Source organism: Erpetoichthys calabaricus, chromosome 3 (genome assembly GCF_900747795.2).
Source record: "Erpetoichthys calabaricus chromosome 3, fErpCal1.3, whole genome shotgun sequence".
Classification (NCBI taxonomy): domain Eukaryota; kingdom Metazoa; phylum Chordata; class Cladistia; order Polypteriformes; family Polypteridae; genus Erpetoichthys; species Erpetoichthys calabaricus.
In genome coordinates, this window is record NC_041396.2 from 308,286,616 (window position 1) to 308,308,282 (window position 21,667).

At 42.0% G+C, this 21,667-nt stretch overlaps 1 long non-coding RNA gene across 1 annotated transcript; it reads right to left on the reverse strand.

The window, feature by feature from the left end:
* Positions 1-1,721: 1,721 nt before the first annotated feature.
* Positions 1,722-9,206, reverse strand: LOC114644449 (uncharacterized). The gene is made up of 3 exons (XR_003714964.2): positions 9,157-9,206; positions 5,318-5,349; positions 1,722-1,881 (listed from the first exon to the last, which is right to left on the reverse strand). It is a non-coding gene; the product is annotated as an uncharacterized LOC114644449 (long non-coding RNA).
* Positions 9,207-21,667: the final 12,461 nt, after the last annotated feature.

The following is a 21,667-nucleotide window of genomic DNA, read 5'->3' on the forward strand; positions in this document are numbered from 1 at the left end:
CACCAGCAGCTCTTCTTCCTCCTCCGGCGCCTATTGATGATGAAGCAAAAGCAAAGCAGCCAAACAAAGGTTCTTTGTTGCCACAGTAAAATAAGAGCATGTGACACAACCCCTTCAATGGAGTGCCATGAAGTAAACTGTTGAAATTCAGTCCTATGGCATCATGTGGGTTGAAGTTCTCTCCTCTACTGCCGATGGACCCTCCACCTGTAGAATATTTAAGCAGACACACACACACACACATATATATGTAGGTACATGCTGTCTGTGTATGGCTGGGGTTATTTTGATTGATCTGAATTGTTCCTTTTCAGTGGAGTGGGCTGAAGGGAATTTGCCACTGACGCGACAAGTAAAGACGCGGCTCTGGCTCTCCTCATCCCACGGGCAGCTCTGGTTTCATCCTGTAAATCTCCATCTGTCCGTCTGCCTACTGATGCCCACCTTACTCATGGAGTGCACACCATCAATCCGGGTGTATCGCTTGTGCCTGACGGTGGGACCTCCGTGAATCTTCTGTGCTACTGGGTACTGCCATCCTGACACCCAAACCCCCTCAGCTAAGACAGAAGACCTCACAAGAACTTCATAAACATTTCTTTTAATTACATTTTTAAACAGAACAAAGTTAAAATGAACAGAACATCACAAAGAATTTCAAAAACGTCCAGGTGGCTCCAACCTACAAAGAAAAAACGAGAGAGAAATGAATCACTAGACGTGCTTCTTCCAGGACATTCCGTCACACACACAGCCATCGCCCTCAGATCTGGGGACATTTGTGTCACTGCACAGGTCTGCTGTTTGGTGTCAGATTCAGATAATTTGTGTGTTTCACCGCTGGATTTGCCGATTTGACCCTCACTGCGTCTAATCCAAGAGGAAGTGAAGCAAAGCGGACAAACGCAGAGCAGGTTGTGCACAGAGCCAAGATGTCGCTGGTATCCCAGCCTGCCCAGTCACTCTCTGGATGGACTTTACAGGTTTGTATCCACCTGTCCAAATTTAATGTCACCACAAGTGAGAAACAAAGAGGACGAATGATCTGATGGCAACAGTTGATGGCCATATTGGCTAATTTGGTTTTACATCTCACATCTTTAGCACAAATAATGTTATACTTACAATTAATTTTAGTTTATTCTGCGTTGCACATGCGATGAAAAAATACCCTCCATTTCATTCAGACAGGCATGAATCTGGTTATTTACGCCAACAAAGTTGTTATTCAGCTGGAGGAGGTCATTTTCCCTCTGTCGAATGTCACTTGACAAACTAGTTTTCTGCTCCTAACTGTCTCAAATGTTGTAATGTTATATTTGTGAAACGTCGCAATTGTGCTTCATTTTCACCAATCTGAAAAGTAAAAATAAACACAGAAGTTAATGAACCTTCCTGTTCTTGCCCTCTTTTCAAACAACATTGACTACGAATGTAGCCGACTTGAAGTCACAATATAACTCAACCGAAACTCTTTCACAAAATTAGAAGGACAAAGACGCTGGAGGTGCACACTGAACTGCATTTAGGAAGACTTTTCTAAGCAGTGTATGGGGGGGCATTTTCTGGAAAAAAAAATAACAAACAAAAACTTAACATTATAAAATGAAAACGCAATCTCTTTTAATGAAGAGGGAAGACCACGGAAAAGGTTTGGGGGACCACTCCATATACTGTCAAAAAAAGAAGGAGAGAAAACAGATTATAAAACTTACTAAGCCAAAGTACAGAGAGTAGTCACTGGAGACGAAGTCAAAACGCAGACGGCCCGCAGTAAGTGCATGGCGTTCATATATTGTGGTGAAGGAGGAAGAGGAGGGCCAGATGGGCGGAAAGGAGGTCAGTTAGTGGGAGGGCCTTCGGAGTGAGTCTTCTGAGCATCTGTAGATGAAGGAGCACAGGCATTATTGCACTTTGTAACAGCTCTCTGGACACAGCCCCTTGCTCAGTTGAGCCCACTGACTGCCCCCCAAGCACACGTGTGTGACGTTTATTTTCTAAAGTCTACGCATAAGCATGCTGCAAAAGTTTAATACATTTTAAGAGTAAAAACCACAGAAGGGTGAAAACAGGCCAGGCTGACAATGGAAACAACTAATAAAATGGCTGTGTTAAATTTATAGTAGGTGTGTGAATGATCAAGCATTGACAATAGTAGATTTGGCAGTGCCAAGGCGGCTTGTTCTGCTTAGGGCCCCATGAAGGCTTGGGCCGGCCCTGTTTACGTGAGTTTGTACTTCACCTAAGCTCAGCATCAGTGGACATGGACACCACATCAGCTTCAAGTACCGTTAGGGTAACCCAATGTGTGCTCCTAATTATCTTAAGGTTCTTGTACTTTATGCCCACGTCAGTACATTGACATGACTGTAGTCAAGCAGATCCTTTACAGATGACGTATTCTCCCTGCATAAAGGAAACTATGACGTCATTTTCCCACCAAGACAGATCTGCTCCACATTACTGGAAGAAGTGTAGACAGCCAAAGGTACATTTACAGTACATGTGAATATACGAAGGACTGTCACTTTATTAGGTGCCTCCTAAGAATGTAAAGTGAAACATTACATACTGTATCTCCTGTAACAAACAATTCCATTTTTGTGAAATTGAAAATATTCAAGTTTTGTGGAGAATGTAGGACAAAAGTCGATGTGTCTTATGGGGAATCTGAGGCCGTTGGGAAGAGCTTGTAGGGAGGTTCAAGTTCCAGCCGCCGTAGTAAAGATGCCTGGCTGTTGTGTGTGTCGGCTGTGTTAAACAAAATGCCCTTCCAAACCCGAGACGACACTCTCACAATCTTTCTCTAATCGTCGTTTTGGTAACAGGAGGTTGCATTTTCATTTTATAACTTTCATTTCATTTTGGTTTTGGCAGAAAATATCACCCATACCCTCTCTAGTAAAAGTAAAGCCTGCACCCTCCTACTATCGCCTACTGAACGTGTTCTGAATACGTCTTCAGTTGTCAATGAGGAGATGTTCTTCCAAAGATGTCCATCAACTACGTATGTCAGTCCCAAGCACTTTCATATCCCTCAATGTCTGTCACAGTGAACTGACCCGTGCCTATGGCAGGGCTCCCTCACACCTGTGGTAGTGACCTTCACGGTGGTCATCTTCACACTAACTTGACATTTGGAGGTGGTGTTATGATATGATATCAATAATTCACTTTATTGGCCATTTACACCTTCTTGCAGAGACAGAGAGAGTGAGAGAGAAGCTTGGGGTCCGTCCTTAGATATTGAAGTTTCTGGCCACTGCATTGTGATAGATTGGGGGTGCCAGTGAGCCCCAAACAAGAACGCACAAGACAGTCCCGGGTTCAAACAAAGGATGTTTATTCCACAAATACCTCCATAAAAGCATCAAAGCACAAGTTGTCTCTCTTCCCATCACCTCTTCTTCTCCTTCTCTCTCTCTCTCTCTACTGCACTGCCCTCTTCCAGTCGAATGTTGCCTTTTTTCCTCCCAGTTTCGATTCTCTCGACAAGGCAGTGCAGCTCCTTCAGTTTAGAACCTGACAGTACGACTTTGCCAACTGGATACACTACTGAGACATACGGAAGTCGAGAATAGGGAGTATGTCCCTGCAGTGCCCTCTTGTAGCACCCCCGGACCACAGCAGGGCTGGAATGCTGAACTACAACTCCTGGCATTCCTTCCTGGAGTCTGCATGGAATACAGGGCAGCTGTTATCCTGGTGGGCTAGGCTGCTCCTGGAAACCGTCATTAGTTCTCGTTCCCTTTCATCCCTGGTAGGGAAGGTATTAGAATTCATTCTGGACAGGATGCCTATCCATCTACTTGGGGCATCCCATCCAGGTAAAGACCCCTTCACGGTCCTGGCTGGCATGCCCGTCCATCGCATATGGCACTTATAGCTTGTAACTACTACTTCCTCCCACCTGTCCCCATTAGTCAGGGCCACTATAACCTTTCATAATGTCGTCCTCATTTTGCCTGCCTGCTGTCCTGTCACTACAAGAGCACACGGACCTTAACAGGCACTCATGCAGTTAGTTTTGTACTTGTACTGTTACCATGCATTGTACTGAGGATTACTTGAGTCCTCTTCTGTGTATTATATTGTACTAATCCCTTTTTTGACACCCATTGCACGCCTCACCTACCTGGAAAGGGGTCTCTCTCTGAATCATACAGGAGTGCCGCAGTGGGCTTTAACAGGCCCTGCCTTTTGACAGCCCCCCCAGCCTTGACTCTCTTCAGAGAAAACTGAATAGGTTTGATATTTATTTATTATTTAGCTCTAAAACAATAAGGCTCATACTGTCCCTGCTTCCTGCAAAAGTTTTACAAATAATACGCTACATAAACTGACAAATTGGTTGAGAAATTGGAAAGTTACAGATTTTAACATAACAACTTGTACACGTATGTGGAGACACGTCAAGTTTACAAGTGGATCTGACTGCTCCAATGTGACAGACGTATAGACACATCACTCCTAATGGAGACAGCGGTCAGTGCGGCCACTATGCCAAACTCGGTGTAAAGCCCCTTGTTTTTCAGGCCTTCATGCCAACATCCTGTAATGCACTATAAAACAATAACTTTATTCTGGTGACATACCATAATGTTAGGATAGGCTGATTCACGGCTCTTTAATTTCCTCTGTGTGTGTCCCTGTGGGTGTAAGTGTAAATGTGCCCTGCAGTAGGACAGGGCAGTGTGTGGTCTGCACCCAGCTCCATATGATCCTGAACTAGATGGACAGAAAAACTGAGAGGGTTTGGACTGAACCCATGCAAAGTTCAAAGTGTCCAATCCCCACCCAGAAACTGAACTCTAACTCTTTTTGATGACCGTATGACAGTGACAACAGCACCCTAAGTGGACTGTAGAGGTGATGGACACTCCTGTTCAGTATCACTTTGGCTTTGGACAAGATTCTCCTGCCCAATCTCTTCTCTTTTAGGTCTGGATACCCAATAAATGCCCCTTGTTTTAGACATGTTCCCACCTGGTTTCCATGCCTCTGAAATAGACAGCTGACATAAAAGAATTTCAATTCTCAGGCTGGCAGAGGTCATCTACTTTGAACCCTGGAGCTGGCTATTCACAGAAGAAAGTGAGTTAGTGACCAGAGAATGGAAGGAAGTGCAGCAGGGAGAACAGGCAAACGGACGAGCTCAAGCAAACACATGACAATGCAGTGAGAACTCAAAGCTTTAAAATTGGATTTCAATTCAGCTGTTTTCTTGCCTGAAGAGATGAACTTTAACAAGCAGCCATAAAGTTCCAATCACAATGCACATTAAATTATGAGATATTTAAAAGAAACAAAAACTTACTCCTGGCGGGCCTCTTTGATCTCCCCCTGGACCTAATGAGCAAAACAGAACAATTAGATATAAAAAGAAAATGAACACGTCACCTCAGCATTACAGCATCTGCTCCACTCTATAATAAGTGCAAATGTGCCAGTCTAGGACTTTAAGAAAGCATCGTCACTTCTATACAGCCATGCAGAGCAGGATGAAGAATCAGTTAACTCTCAGATGATAGGCAGGCGTGAGGAATCTCAACACCTCATCTCAAAACCAGTCCCCAGGAGGAGAGAAGTAGTGATGGTGGGGACTCGTCATTAGAAAGATGATGTGCTCTAAGGCCAGAGAGCCTCGTATGGTGGGCCTTCTTACTGGAATTGTAGGTAGGGACGTGGTAAAGACAGGGAGGATCATATTGTCATTGTCAATGTTAGAACAAATGACTATTGAATAAAATCTGTCCTTGAGTCTAAGGATGAATTTTAAAGACAAAGCTCCACAAAAGTCCAACACTAACAGCTTGTCTTCCAATAGCAAACTTGACAAACAGGCCGTGGGTTTCAGTATTTTTGAGTTTAGTGGGAGTTAAAATTTAAAGTAACATTTAGCATTTGGCATTCTGGACAAGGATTCAGAAACAGTAGGCCGTATCCTTTTGATAAAGTGACTCATCAATTGATAAACTGTGCTGCCAACTGTCATTTTCAACTGCTTATTGCAAATTTTCTTTTATTTTTCTCCGCTGGGCTAAAGATGCCTAATTTCTGCTGCCAATGAGCTTATACGATTTCATTTACTTTAATACAAATGGTGAGCTTTGTCATATTAGTTTTAAAATGAGTTGGAAATTAAATTTAAGAGATTGATTAATGATAAGCAAAGAGTTTAGATAACCGTGTCTGACACAACTGGAAAGTAAAAACAAAACAGGAGGAGATATTAGAGTTTGTAAGAATAACAGTGAGCCTTAACAATGTCGATAAATTCTACACTTAATCCCATCACACCGTCAAGTTCTACTTCTCCAAGCAGAGAATGGCGGCCTTGACAGTTACATACAGAAGATGACGAGTGTTATCAGAGGCTTGGCGAAACGCCGGTGTGATCTGGGTGTATCAGTTGATGACTAACAGTGTGTAGGCCTCGTATTCAACCAATGAGGTCAGGCAGTAAAGCAAAGAGATTAAGGACTCTATTCATTCTGAGGTTATTAATTCTAGAGAAAATGACCGAACTACAGTTTGAAACAATGGATTAGACCACTGCTTCCAGAAAAAGCATAAACTCCTTGTGGATTTTCTATCAGGACCCAAACATTTTCCCTTACTCATAGTATCAACAGAGATTGAAGTTAAACCCTTCAAGGAAAATGTTAACCTTAGAGTGGCACAGCTGGAGAGCTGCAAGTCCCTTGAAATAGTTTAGAATGGATTTTAAATGATTCATTTCAGAGTGTGTGTTAGTTTTAAATGGAGAAATGGAGGTGCAGGACTCCCATTTTCCAATCCCGAGTGGCAGTAATTTACCGAGTTTAGTTTCAGACACACAACAGGGTGCCCTTGTGCAGAGGACCTCAAATTCAGGTTTTGAAGAAGCAGAGAATTGAGCTCAAGTCTTCTTTATGGGATCGACATTAAACACACCAGGGTGTATGCTGTCTAAGGATGACAGACATAATCCTTGACCAGCAGTTTGTTGTTATTTCCCTCAGGCCAAGACACTCGCATAACAAAGTGTAAAGTCACAGATTGAAACGCTTAGAGCAAACCAAACCTGAGACACACAGCTTAACGGGATGCACTCATCTGAACCTGAGCTTTTGGCAGACGTTGCTCCATGGCACATGTGGTAAGAGCATATTTATAGCTCCAAAGGAGGCTAAGGATCACAATACCACTCTTGATACTATTTATTTTGAGTTAAACAGCAAAATCTTAAATGAAAATGATGAGGAGGAAAAAGGGTTACTCATTAACCCATGAAGGGTGTTAAATTAAACAGTAGGAGTTAGTAAAATTTAAATTAGAACTGAACCCGCAAAGAGAGCAGATGACTCAGTAGAGTAAAGTACAACTCACCAGTGCACAGACGACTTGTATTGGTTTACTGATGCAAACGGGTAATTCCCAGTGGGCTGTGTCCCCGATGGGCCATACTATCGGGTAAGTGACTTTGAGATAAAGAGAGAAATAGAGAGATAAAGGTGCAATGCGAGAAGGCCACACTCCACCCCTAAGGTGTGCCTTTCCACTCGTATGATCCTCCCAATCTAAGTTGCCACCACTCACCCCACTGAGCCTAAGTGCAGCAAAGAAGAAGGGAGCACAGAGGGGAATGGAGAAAGATCCTCAAAAATAAATAAATACATAAAAATAAATGAAAGACGAAAGACAGCGAGAGGAAAAAAAATCATAAATCATTTAAAATGGAGGCAGCAATGTGTAAGGAAATCAGTCATTAACCTGGACTTCCTCAAAGCGAGGGGACGCAGCAGGGGCCGAATGGTCAGCCCAGCAGTCTGCTAATTGTGACTTCTTCCAATGGCAAGCAAGCAAGCAAAGACACTTCATCTGGGCATTCATGGGAATTTTAAATGATGTGTTAAGAATTGGCTGCAGTACTGAAGGGAAAGCTGAAAATTTAAAGAACAAGTTGTTGAACTCTGGTGTGATGACGCTGTTCTTTAATTTTCTCCAGTTTAATGTGGCCAGTGATTGCCAAAGTCTGGTTAGGATTTGTTGTTGCTCAACAATTTGGACTGCATGGTAAAGCGGTGAGGAGGAAGCCATATTTAAAGAAAAAAAGACAATAAAATCCTCTACGAGAATGTGGAAAAGAGAAAATGCAGTTCTCTGAGCTTAAAGGATAACTTTGGTGTTTGGGAATCAACGTTACATTTCACAACTATGGCATGTGTTCATTTGCCTTAAAGTTTGCTTTGTTAACTAAAACATTCATTTAGTAATAAAAAACACCCTGCCACCTCTGTGCATCTAACTGAGGCTGGACAGAGTGTGTAAAAAGATGCCTGCCTGCCAGCCAGGCCTGGTCACCCTCCATGAAACCCTCACGAATCACTAAGAGTGTACACTAGTTCAGTGCCAGTCTGACTGGCTGTTACACCATCGGAGGGACCTGACCAACTCAAGATGGATGGAGAGTGTGGAGACGCCACAGACACTGAATGGTGTAGTTGGTGTAGATGATCCGTTATGTGACAGATTGTACCTTCATACATCTGTTCTGTGGGCCCAGTTTAGAGGGGAGGGCGATGGGGTCTGTTACAACAGTAAGAGACCAGGTGGTAGGAAGGACCTGAGCCAAAAGTGGGAACACAGACACTGACATAACAGGTCAATTAAACCTGCGTTAGAACTCCTAGAAATTACAGGACTTTTTTTATTACAAAACAGAAAATCTCTATTTAGTCATGCTATAGAGATTATGAATTGTGGTGTGTATTCAGATTTCCAGGAGCTGTAAGAAGATGTCATCAGAAACAATAATGTCTCTAAAGGCCTATGAAATCTGTCACGTATGCCCTTCTGAAATGAGGGCAAAAATCAGGAAATCAGCTGGTCTTGTGCTGCTGGATAGAAAAGGTGTCTTTTGTGAACTCTACACGCCAGCTTAGCATGAGCAGCGTTCACAGCGGGATGACCAGTACACCAGAAAACACCAGTACACCTGAGCTGAATAGCCGTTCTCCACAATGTCCTTCTCCCTGCCTGGAAGCCTGTCCTCCTACACAGTAGTGACATGCCAATGAGTGCACCAGTTTAGAGACACACAGCTTCAGTTTCTGGACAAACATCATAACAACTGAGAAGTTGAATGGCTGTGGATCAGCTCTGAAGACCTACCTGGATTGCGTGAATTGAATGCCATGGTCAGAAGTACAGGATCTGCAAAAACAAGCACACATTTATAAGTTATTAGGTAATGCGTAAGCTGCCATGAAATCCAAACAACAGGATTAGAGTAAAAGTAAAATTAAATTGGAATCGTTACTGTAAACATAATATAATCAGTGTAATGAGAAGAGACTGGCCTCAATGTCACAACTGCACTTCTGCACGAGAAACTGTCTTTCTCCGTTTGCCCAGGTGAGGTAAGGAGCGGATTATCGATTCAATCATGGAAAAGGCTTTACATTTCTGCCTGTTGACGAAAGACACAGGGATGAGAAGTTGAAGTCTTAGGACTTTGGATCCGAGGGGCTCAGGCACAGTTTGGAGAGGAGCTCAGCTGCTGATAAGCCACAGAAGAAGTGAGTTTCACACACAGACAAGTAAAAAGTAGGCGACAATAGATGGCTTCTTACCTAAGCCAAATATAAACTGTCTGTGGTGTGTAGAATAGAAGGACAGTGTGTTGCATTTCCCTTTCTAAGTGTACATTTGGAATGAATTGCCTTCATCGCCCCTATGCCATTGTGAGTGAAACTTGGTCAGTTTTACAGCTGCACTCTTCTCATCAGGCATAACTAGTTGAGCGTATCTGTATAAAGTACAATATGCTAGATAAAGGCAAATGGACTCTGGTAGGCCGTGTGCTTTATACTCACGCACACAGTACACATGCAGACACAAAACACGTTTACATTGATGAACACAGGCACAGCTGAAATGCCGTGCGTATGCTTAGGACCGTTTGGACCCATGGCCAGGACCTCACTGTGCGGACTTTTAACGTACTGTAGGCTGCGATTCTCCACTGGGTACGGTTGGCTCAACTTGACAAGTAATCACCACAAGCTTATTTGGGTGCCTTGTATGAGCAGATGATATTGTGATTGGCTAAAGAAAGATGAGCATTTTATGAACCCAAAGTAGGGCTGGGCGATATGGCTCAAAATTCAAATTGTGATATTTTTGGACCAAAAGTCAATATACGATATGCAACAATATTTTTTTCCTATCTATTATTACTTTAAAAAGAAGCCACACATTTATATTGCTCTTGTTATTTACATGTAATTGCAAACTTACAACTTTACATCATAGGCATAAACCAAAATATACTCATTAATGCAAGAAAGCCAGTTGTCTGAATATTAGGTGACGTAGGAGTAGATGCTTTATCTACTTTACTAGGTTTGCCTAAAAAAAACTTAAAATAATAATGTTTCAATATGCTCTTTTTAAGCTATGTTTTGTAAACAAATAAAGCGTGGCAAGAACATGCATTCAGGTAACACAATTTCACAAATTTTGTGCAAGAAAGACAAGTCTGTCAACTGCCTCTGGCTTTAAAGATGCCCTGTGGCAGTTCATTATGTGCTAAATGCATATCATTTTGCAATGTTGTATGTTACTGCAGCTGTTATTTCCTTCCATGTGGGGCTTGTTTTTTCATACGGTATGCAACGAGAGAACGTTGCCGCCAGCGTGATTTGTTCTGCGGCAGGGATGTGTTTCGTTGCGTTTTGAGCAAAGTTCTTGCGAAGTTTAATACATTCTTCGTACTTCGTAACGTGTTTTGTTTTCAAATGATTGAAGAGGTTCGAGGTGTTGCCGCTCTTCGTTCCTACTTCTTTCTCTCTTACAAAGTTTACATATAACAGTCTTTTGTTCTGTATCATTTTGTCTAAAGCCAAACCATTTCCAAACAACGGAGGTCACATTTGTACCTTTCAATCACAAACGATAGTAATTTGGCATTAAATCATCGTTGATAGCCGTACTCGTTTCTGCCTCCATCTCAGCCATTGTTGTTACTGTTTAAGATTAGCAGGAGGTGGGGTTTAATCGCAATGACTGCATTTAGGATGTGCTGCAATTAGCAGAAATAACGCACTACACACTTGTAGTGTTTAATAAAACATATTACATAATATATCGCGATAGGTTTGTTTTCAAACGATGCATTAAAAAATATTGTGCCAGTCGATATATCGCACAGGCCTAACCCGAAGTGTTCCCAGTGCTGGCTCGACCATTCAGGTCAGTGTTTCCCAACTCCCAGTCCACGGATCAGCACTGGTCTGCAGCACATTTTTGATGGTCAGTAAAACAGCAGACCAGAGCATCATCTGAATGCTCCGTCTCTCTCTCTATTATATATATATATATATATATATTACACACACACACACACACACACACATACGCATTGCCAAGCCGTTATGCTCTTCCTGTATTATGATGATAGGAGCTGCTTGTTCTCGGACCTGTAAAGGGGCTCGAGCCGTCCTAAACAAGTGCCTTGAACCTCCAAGAGGAATCAATGGAGGAATGATGGATCATCTTTAAACGAGCGGTTCGGAACTCCAAGGTTAACACCCTAACCCTAGAGGGATGATCAATTGACATTAAACGAGCGGCCGTGGGCTGAGGGGTGGTGTAAAACACTCGTCCTCGAATCAGAAGTGCTGGGCTATGAAACATTTCAACTTTTTAAAAGTGGTCCATTTGCCAAAACTGTTGAAAAACACTGCTGGAGACCAAACTCTGGGGTGGTGGCATTATTTATTTATTTTTTTCACAGTATTGACCATGAAATATGAACATCCAGACTCAATAGAGCTGTATAACGCCCTTTAACCCGGTTATACTGTCTTCTCCTACTAGTGATGGCTGACGGTCTGCATGTCTGTGATATTATTATAGCGTAGAACTATTACTATTATGGCAGCAGTCAGTAGACAGAGGCACTGGTCAACTACGTGTGGCCAAACGTCTGCATCGTTACCACACGGGGAGCCACCGGGCTGACAAGGAATTATCCAGAAGCATCTTAAGCATCACACAGCTTTCGTGTCCCTGGGAGCGGTACGAGGGTCAAGGGGGTCTGACAGAGTGACCTACTTATAACTGGGCCATCCAGGGGCACATTCCTTTGCAGACCAATAATGATAAAGTAATAATAAACATATAATGATGTAGTTATTTTATTAAAACAAAAATATTTATACACAACACACTGTATAAACCTGTTTTTAATATACACACATATATCTGTATATATAGGGTATTGATATATCATAAGCTAAATTGTTTGGTATTTTTTACATTTTATTACTTAAATACTTTTTTAAGCAATGGGATAACAGAACTATGTGAAAGTGTTATTTATAGTATAACTAATTAAACAAATAATAAATGCAGGAAAACAGATATTTTTCTGTCCTCCAATAAAACCCGTTAAAAACATCTGATATAAACTCTTGAATTCCCCCCCCCCCATTATACATTTATTCATTTATTATTCACTCATACAGTACACTTACTGGTTTTATTTCAGCCCTTATTTTCACACTACAGAAGAAATATCCTCTACACTTACATTTAGCATTTAAAAGTCAGCACTGGGAGTTGTCAAAAGTAACTTTGAGTAATAAGGATAAATACACAAGGTATTCTATTTCTAATTTGCCCGTTTATATATATATATATATATATATTATTCTTCTATATATGTATACATATATATATTATTATATATATATATATATATATATATTTTACGTTCAAACGGCTTTTTTTTCTTGTCATTTCTTTTTAAAAATCATATACTGTACTCTAAAATTAGGTACTCTATAAATAAATTTACTCTTTTTACTTTTCGTTTTTATTCCTAGAATGCTCAGTTGTACATTCAAGCTTTCTAAAGATTGTTTTGTATAATTTTCTTTTTTGATAAGACGCAGAAGTGCAAGATGTTCAAACGGTACATAACAGAACTGTGCTAATGAAACACTGTAAATCAAACTCGGCCAATTCTGTGCATTGCTGCAGTATATTACTTTCCCTCTTTCTTGTTCCTTTCCCAGTAAAACTTTTGTGATTTTCCTGCAGCCTTTAGCACGTCTTTCTGTTCTTTTACAAAACGATAAAACGAAACGCAGTCAAACCTGAAATTCATTGGGTCTTGCAATTCAAACTGACGGCACTGTGGGAATGAAGACTTCCTTATTGACATTCAAAGTAATAAGTTGAAGTAAGTGGCTGCTAATAATATTTTAGCCACAAAAATGCACACGTGTTAACACTGACACAGCTATATGTTGGACGTGGGAGTTTTGCCACACGAGTTACGTGATATTAGTGTCGCCGTAGTGTCCGGCTTGTTAGTCAGAAAGATGCGATGGCGAGGAGGCCTGAAACGGCGAGCCTAAACAGCCCGATCGTGTTATCACTGTTATTTACGAACATTGACTTGTTATTACAAAAACAGTGCACGTGTAGCGGCTTTAGAATGGCTGCTGGTGATGTGGAAGAAGACAAACACAGCAATACCCGAATTCTGCCGTTTATTCTACAAAAGTGTCATCCAGCTTTCTTCTACAAGACAAGCAGTAAAGGGCACAGTCAGCACATGTAACGTCAGGCGCTCTCCGTCTCCTGCAGCAAGCCAAACAATACACCAATGAGGTTGGATCTCCGTTAAACCAAACACTTTTAAAATCCATTTCTGCCGACCAAAAGTGACAACAGAACCTCAAAACACATCAACAACCACATAGCGTGATGTCTCCATTCAGTTTCAGACAGAAAACACTCATTAAAACTTGTCAGCTTATACAAGAGACGGAGAGCATTGAGAGGCGCCTTACCTGCAAAAGCGTCATCCAGCTCTTACCAGGAGTCTGCTGTACTTCACATGTGTGTCCTATGGGTGTTACATTAATTAAAGCCCCCCCCGCTACAACAGACAAATAGGAACTATATACAACAGATACAATGATTACATTCACATTAAACAAAATTTACAATATATATAAAACAGAAGATTTTCAGTATAAAAAAAAATAGTTTTGAGAATGTTTACAATAAAACAAACTAACTCAGCCACACATGCATTTAAAAAAAAAGCCTCTTCGTCTTTAAACAAATAAGAACTTTTTGTTCTAGTGAGAGGATTAGACAGCAGCACTTGAAGAAGAAAGGACAGATGTGCGACGTGTCAGACTAGTGGGTGGCCCTCTTGCCCAGCACCTCCAGAACCCTCCATCTGAATCTCAGGTCCGGATTGGCTGCGTCTTTGCCATTTGTATTCCTCCCCAACTTCTGAAGCACTGAGCACATCTCCCCTGTCTTCGGATCACTACCCAGGTTGCACTTCCCCTGTAGGACTGCTTCCCAAGTCCCATGAGTTGTATAGAAGGCTTTGCAGAGTCTCGCCCCGCTGGTGTTTTGGAGCATCTGTCCTCCTGCATTCCTCTGTGTCACCTCAGCGCCTCAGACATTGGTTTGCTTCTTATTTCGAGACCCAAGAATAAAAACTAGTGCAGCGTCTTTCTTCAACTGTGTGACAAACATCTGGAATGCTTTGTTAATGGAGAAGAAACGAAGGGCAAGTCCACTTTGTACATGTCGCTCTTTCTTAATTCCTTGCTAACAGACAGTGAGTGGTACAGCACACAATCGTAAGATTTGCTGCAGGAAGTAACTCCGTATTTCTTGGTGTACATTTGTTTTGGTGCCGCTGCCTCCTGGTCAAGTCCTCTGCAACTGCCACTGATGCTGAGGAGAAGAAACGTTCTCAAGATCCTTCTCATATAGATCTGTAATTGGACCACAAGGCCACATTTCTGTACGTTGCGAGGTTCACAGGGGCCTGGCACTCTTTAGCCTTGGAAGCCCTCGAAGTTTATTTTGTGCAGCATCTTCGACCTCAGGATATGTTTGTTAAAAACTAGAGGGACTTTCTCTTGGTCTCAGGTTTACTTTTGGAATGCCTTTTAATTGTAATTTATTATTTGTTGTTGTTTTCTTTTGGTTCTTTCTTTTTGTGAAACTACTGACGTTACTCTTGTATAAAATTCTGTTATACAAAGGTTATTTCTGGGTACATTTTCAGGGACTAGTTAGGGAAAATATGAAGTACTAACCATAATTGCATGTATATAGCGCCTTACACGTCAACACCACCAAGGTGCAGCTTCATCTGGATGATGTTCGCACCAGTACACCCACCACACATGAGCTGGTGACGGCATGAGAGAGAGAGTTAGCCAGTTAGGGGCAGGCAGGAGATGATCAGGAGGCCAGAGTGACTTGGCTGTGGTGGGCAATTTAGACAGGACATGGGGACACACCTTACAAAAGAGAATCGAGACCTTTGTCTTACTCCTCATATTTACTGCCTGCACTGGGGGGCATTGGGATCCACACACAGACCACTGGGTTGGCGCCCCCTGTTGGCCTCTTCCAGCACCAGCCCATCCAAGTGCTGGCCGGGCCTGAATGTTCTTAGCTTCAGGTGGATGAGCTGTCCTGGAGAGCGTGACGAATGGCTGCCAGTGTAGTTGTTAGTTTAAAGGTAACCCGTTTTTGTGTTCTGTTACAAGACGATGACTCTGTGACTCCTAATAGTATGCGGTTGGTTGCATACTGTAATGTTATTATTCATCCTCCCACTTATTGACAAGTTTAGTAATTCTGTTTTTATGGAGTTCAATAATCTAGGATAACTTTATAATTACTGTAGCAAAAGCCTAGAAGTGTCTCTTTTTTATTTTCCTTCAACCATTAACTATTTAACACAGTGCCATTGTTGGACATGTGTACACTTTATACATCTGATATTCTTATACATCAGAATAAGGAGCCCAATCAAAGAATACCATCCATCCATCCATTTTCCAACCCGCTGAATCCGAACACAGGGTCACGGGGGTCTGCTGGAGCCAATCCCAGCCAACACAGGGCACAAGGCAGGGAACCAATCCTGGGCAGGGTGCCAACCCACCGCAGGACACACACAAACACACCCACACACCAAGCACACACTACGGCCAATTTAGAATCGCCAGTCCACCTAACCGGCATGTCTTTGGACTGTGGGAGGAAACCAGAGCGCCCGGAGGAAACCCACGCAGACACGGGGAGAACATGCAAACTCCACGCAGGGAGGACCCGGGAAGCGAACCCAGGTCCCCAGATCTCCCAACTGCGAGGCAGCAGCGCTACCCACTGTGCCACCATGCCGCCCATCAAAGAATACAATGAATATTATTTATTATATAAACTAATAACAAAGTAGCCAAGTTGATAATAAGAATAAACAGAATTTGAAATAGAAATTTAATATTAATGTTTGTTTTTATTTCTTTTCAGAATGTCTAATGCGGTGTTTCCCAACCATTTTGAGCCTCTGCACATATTTCACAGTAGAAAAATCACAAGGCACACCACAAACAAAAATGTCACAAAAAGTATATTTATTGAAATATAATGAAAATGTAGTCTCAATTTACACATGAAGATCTTCCTCAACAGCTCTGAGTCTCTCTCCTTTTTTCTTCTTTATAGCAGTCATGTTTATAAAGCCCACCTGGCATAGATAGGTTGTGGAGAAAGGGAGCAGAACTGAAATAGCTTTGTTTGCCAGAATGGGGAACTCCTCGGCAGCAGTCAGCCAATAACTGTCCAAAGGTAGATCAGCAAAGCTCAGTTTTAGACCACCATTTGGTCTCAGCTCAGTTATTTCTTCTGCTCCTGCACAGTCCTGTCCTTTCCAACTGCAGTTGAGCTCTATGGGTTCCTAACCCAGTCAAGGCAATCAGTGGAAAGTGAAGTGAAATAACATGACAACTTCTGCTCAAGACTTTACAGATGTTTGCCTATTGTCTCACACAGTGCAGCACTGTTGACACCCTGCTATTTCTGGGTGTGTAAGAACATGTTAAGGTTGGCACTTTTTCGACAAGCTGCACCTTTGAACAAAATCCCTTTACTTTATCTGTACTTATGAGCAGGTTTTCATTTCGGCCTTACATTCGTGAGTTCAGGTAGATTTTTTTCCTTTCCAAGGATATCATCCAAATGATTTGAAGCCTAAAACAGATCATTTTCAGTCTGTCACATTTTTCTATTAAGTGTTTTATTAAATCAAACCGTGCATGATGAACACACACAGATGTAATTGGAAAAAAAGCTAGCTGGAGAACTGCTGGCTGCTTTGTCTTTACATCTTATTGCTAATAAGGAGCAATTAAAACACTGAATGCAGCAGTCTAAGATTGAAATAAGCAATTAAGGTTGGAGAACCTTAACAAGCGAGACCACTAAAATGAAGCATTAAAATGTCACTTAAGCAATATGTGCTTCATCAGCAATAATTGAGTTCTCGTTAAGGAACTGGGTTGGAACAATAACCTGCACATACTGTGGCACTCCAGGACCGACGTTGCCTACCCCTGGTCTACAAGACAGTAATGAGACCAGCTATGCAAGGTTATTATAGTTTTGCCTTTTTATATTAGTTTTTATTTCTATATTTTTCAGTTTAGTTTTAGTTTTCCTTCAGTGTGTATTTTTAGTTTTAGTTTACTTTTTATTTCACAAAGACATTTCTATTTTATTTTTACTGTATATCTATTAGTTTCAGTTTTAGTTTTAGTAATTGGGTGAGTATGCATTTATGTGAAGGATTAATTGAATTTGTGTCTGCTTATGGTTATAGGCTACTGAGGACATCTGGGTACGACTGAAAAGGATCAGCAATACAGGTTTAGGAGAAAGGATCAAGGAACTGAACGTTTTTCATTTCAGCAAATTTATCCATCCATCCATTTTCCAACCCGCTGAATCTGAACACAGGGTCACGGGGGTCTGCTGGAGCCAATCCCAGCCAACACAGGGCACAAGGCAGGGAACCAATCCTGGGCAGGGTGCCAACCCACCGCAGGACACACACACAACACACCCACACACCAAGCACACACTAGGGCCAATTTAGAATCGCCAATCCACCTAACCCGCATGTCTTTGGACTGTGGGAGGAAACCGGAGCGCCCGGAGGAAACCCACGCAGACACGGGGAGAACATGCAAACTCCACGCAGGGAGGACCCGGGAAGCGAACCCAGGTCCCCAGATCTCCCATCTGCGAGGCAGCAGCGCTACCCACTGCGCCACCGTGCCGCCCTCAGCAAATTTTCATTAAGAATTTTATTTTGAGGTAACCAGCCAAACTGAGTAAATCTGAACAATGGACATAAACTGACAGGGGGAGAGAGATGGAGATTAAGGGGTGGCATATGAGTGAAGTGCTGACAATGATGGAGTTACTGGCCGTAGATCGACAGTTATGTAAACGGACAAATATGAGTAGTTTACATTTATGTTCAGCATCTTCAAACTTCTTTTCTTTCCTGTCAGCTTAAACAAATCTGAATCTCTTTTTTGTACTTTGTAAATTTCATAATTGCAATTTTCCTATGAACTCATTACTGCACTCAGAGAAGAGCGCTAGACAAAAATAAAATGAATTGAACTGCACCTTTAAATGAACGGTAGCAGGAATACGGGAGCACCGGTGGAAACTCATTAAGGGGACATACAGTATGACACCGAGAGCAAGAGTTACATGGAGTGATTTCCTAGAAGTGTGCTACTTGACTCGACTTGACGGCTATTTTAAGGAATTAACTTGGCGACCTTGATGGGCTGAGTAGATTGTTCTTCTCATAACTGCTCAAATGTACTATTTCAATTCTTAAGAACACAGGGAGTGAATATGCATTGGTGCGTCTGATTTTTAATCTAGAGGTGACTTTATTAGGAGACAATCAGTAAACCCCTGATTCTCGAAAGAATCGCAAATCCAAGAATGACAATCACTTTCTGTTCCATCCGATCTTTGGAGGGATGAAAAATCATGGAGGGTGGGTGCGTCCTGGGAAAGTTTTCATTTAATTAAATAAATATATTTGTACTAAAGTTGTTTCTTTTTGGAGCCATGACTCCTTTGGTTCTGGTGTTTCAGAAGTGCGTTGTAGGCGCCTTCCTTCATTGTTTTTATCGATGTGGTCTCGTTTTTGTTTTTCTATGGCTGTGTTGTTAGCTAGAAGTTGTTTGTTGACAGCGGCAGATTCGCATGCTGAAGTGACCATGGTGGCGGATCCAGGCTTGGAGATCCACATTATTAAATGAAGGTTGTATATGCAGTGGTGTGCGCATTTGTGTTCGGGCGATGGTTGTATTGTGCACAGCTTGCTTCTGGCCTCTGGCATCCATGCATATATACAACCTGGCGTGCACACTTTACCTCAAGTTTAGTTTACAGGTTGTGTTGTGTTGTTTGTGCGCCACCTACTGACTCTGGGAAGCCGCTGGGTTTGACTCTGTGGCGCTGTGCGCTTTCGGCACGGCTTGCTTCTGGCATCCGTGTATATATACAACCTTTGTTTAGTAATATAGATTTGAATCCTTACCTTACTTATTTCTCCTTTAATTTCCAAAGTCCTGCTGATACAGTGTTCGATCATTGCTTAAATGACGAATTAGACCTCTTCTTTCATGAGAAACTTGGGTTTGAAACTCAATTGCCCAGTCCAAAAAATGTAGTTTCTCTATATTTCACATATAGTGATGATATTGCGCTTCATACCACTGAAACACTTGTACTGCGGCTGAGAAAGGCTCATGATAACAAAAAGAAAAAGCAAAGAGATAGTGAGTTAGAATGCAGAAGTGCAATCACAAGTAAAGCTCTTATCTCCTCACAAATGAATGGAAACACCACCTAATAACCTGCCTTCAGCACTCAGTAGGCCATTGTGCTTATTATGTAATGAAAAGTAATGAAAATGACAGAGAAAAGTCCAACATACCATTGTGAAATCAGTCTGATCTAGTTTAGGGTCTTAAAACAGGAGAGGAGAGCCCCGGGGGGCATTAAGGTAAAACCCTGACCCAAGAAGATTGTGTGCACCAACAAACGACAAGCGTCTCGACTTGTAAATGAACCTGTTTATAGTAAGACACGTACTGGAAGGCCTGCACATCTACAAGGCTGTAGACATCTCTGGGTGACATTGGCTGATGTTGCTTTATCAGATCATTGGAGTATTTTATTTAGTTATTGGGCTGCTGGTGATGAGGTTCATTCTGTGCCACATATAATCACAACATAAGCGCTATATTTTATGAAATCTTTATTCTTTAATATCTGCCCCCCCCTTGAGCTTTTCTTAATAATCTGGTTGATAATTTCAGTCATAAAATTACAAATATTATCAATGGTCAAAACTATTTCTGGTAAAGAAAACAAAAACAGAGGAGCACTACAACCTGAAAAGACAAATCTGAGAAGCTAAACACAGTTGGCACAATACAAAACTACAGATTCACATTGACGTTTATCAGAAGAATCATTTGTTAATTTTAAAATATGCAACTGCAAATGTAAGGCGGCACTTTTTCTAAGCCATCAAAATAAAAAATAAAAATAATGCAGAGCCAAGCAGGCTGCAATGGTTCTGAATGTCAACTTACAAAGGACAGACGGGAAATGACGTGTGAATCCCACAAGTGATGTCTGTAATAGCTTCGGCATAATTACTGGATTCAAGAAATCCAGGGCTCAGGTGCTCTGTGGGGATGCGGACAAAGCTAACACCATGAACAAGTTTTCTAACGGAGCTTCCCTCCTTCCATGACCACCACCATCTTTCAATGACTAGTCCCCCAGCAGCATCCTTCCTATATCAACAACTCCTAGCACTTCATCTGATACATCTGGTGATAAGTTCACCCCTGACCATCAGTGTGGACAGTCCATAACTGATGTCCAAGTGAGAGGACAACTGAGGAGGCCAAACATGGGAAAAGCTGTCAGACCAAATGGGAGAAGTCTTCGAGTTCTCTAGACCTGTGAAGACCAGCTTTGTGGTGTCCTCTGTCACCTGTCCAGCCTGGAAAACACCCTGCATTGTTCCAGTTGCAAAGAAAATGAGCGCCTCTTCAACTTAATGACTACACACCAGTGGCACTCACGTCTCTCATCATGAAGACCATTGAGAGGCTGGTCTTGGACTTTATGAGTCTTCTTCTGAAAGACTACTTAGACCCATTGCAGTTTGCCTTGGTGGCAGATAAACATAGGAATGGAAGTTGTCATTCATCATCTGTCTGCTCCACAAGGCTCGCTCTCACCTGGACAAAGCTGGCAGCACTGTGAGGAAGATGTTTTTTGATTTCATCAATGCCCGCAATACCAACCAGCCATAAGCTCAGATATATGAAGGTGCACGAGCCAATGGTGTCCTGTATAATGGACTATCTGTCGGGCAGACCGCACTTAGTGAGGCGTAAGGACTGTGTGTCTCCTTTTTTCTTCATTTTGTACACCTCAGACTATTAATACAACATAAGGCCATGTCACTTGCAGAAATACTCATATGATTCTGCATTTATGCGGTGCATTGATAAGGGGGATGAGACAGAGGACAGGCGTCAGGTGGAGAACTTTGTTTCTTGGTGCAGAAAGTTGTGCCTGCAGCTTAACATCAGCAAAAGCAAAGAACTGGTTATTGCCTTTCTCCGCACCAAAGGGCCTCTACCCCCAGTCACTATTCAGGGAGTGGATTGTAGAGGTGGTCCACTCCTACAAGTACGTGGGGGTCCAAATCAATGAATGACAT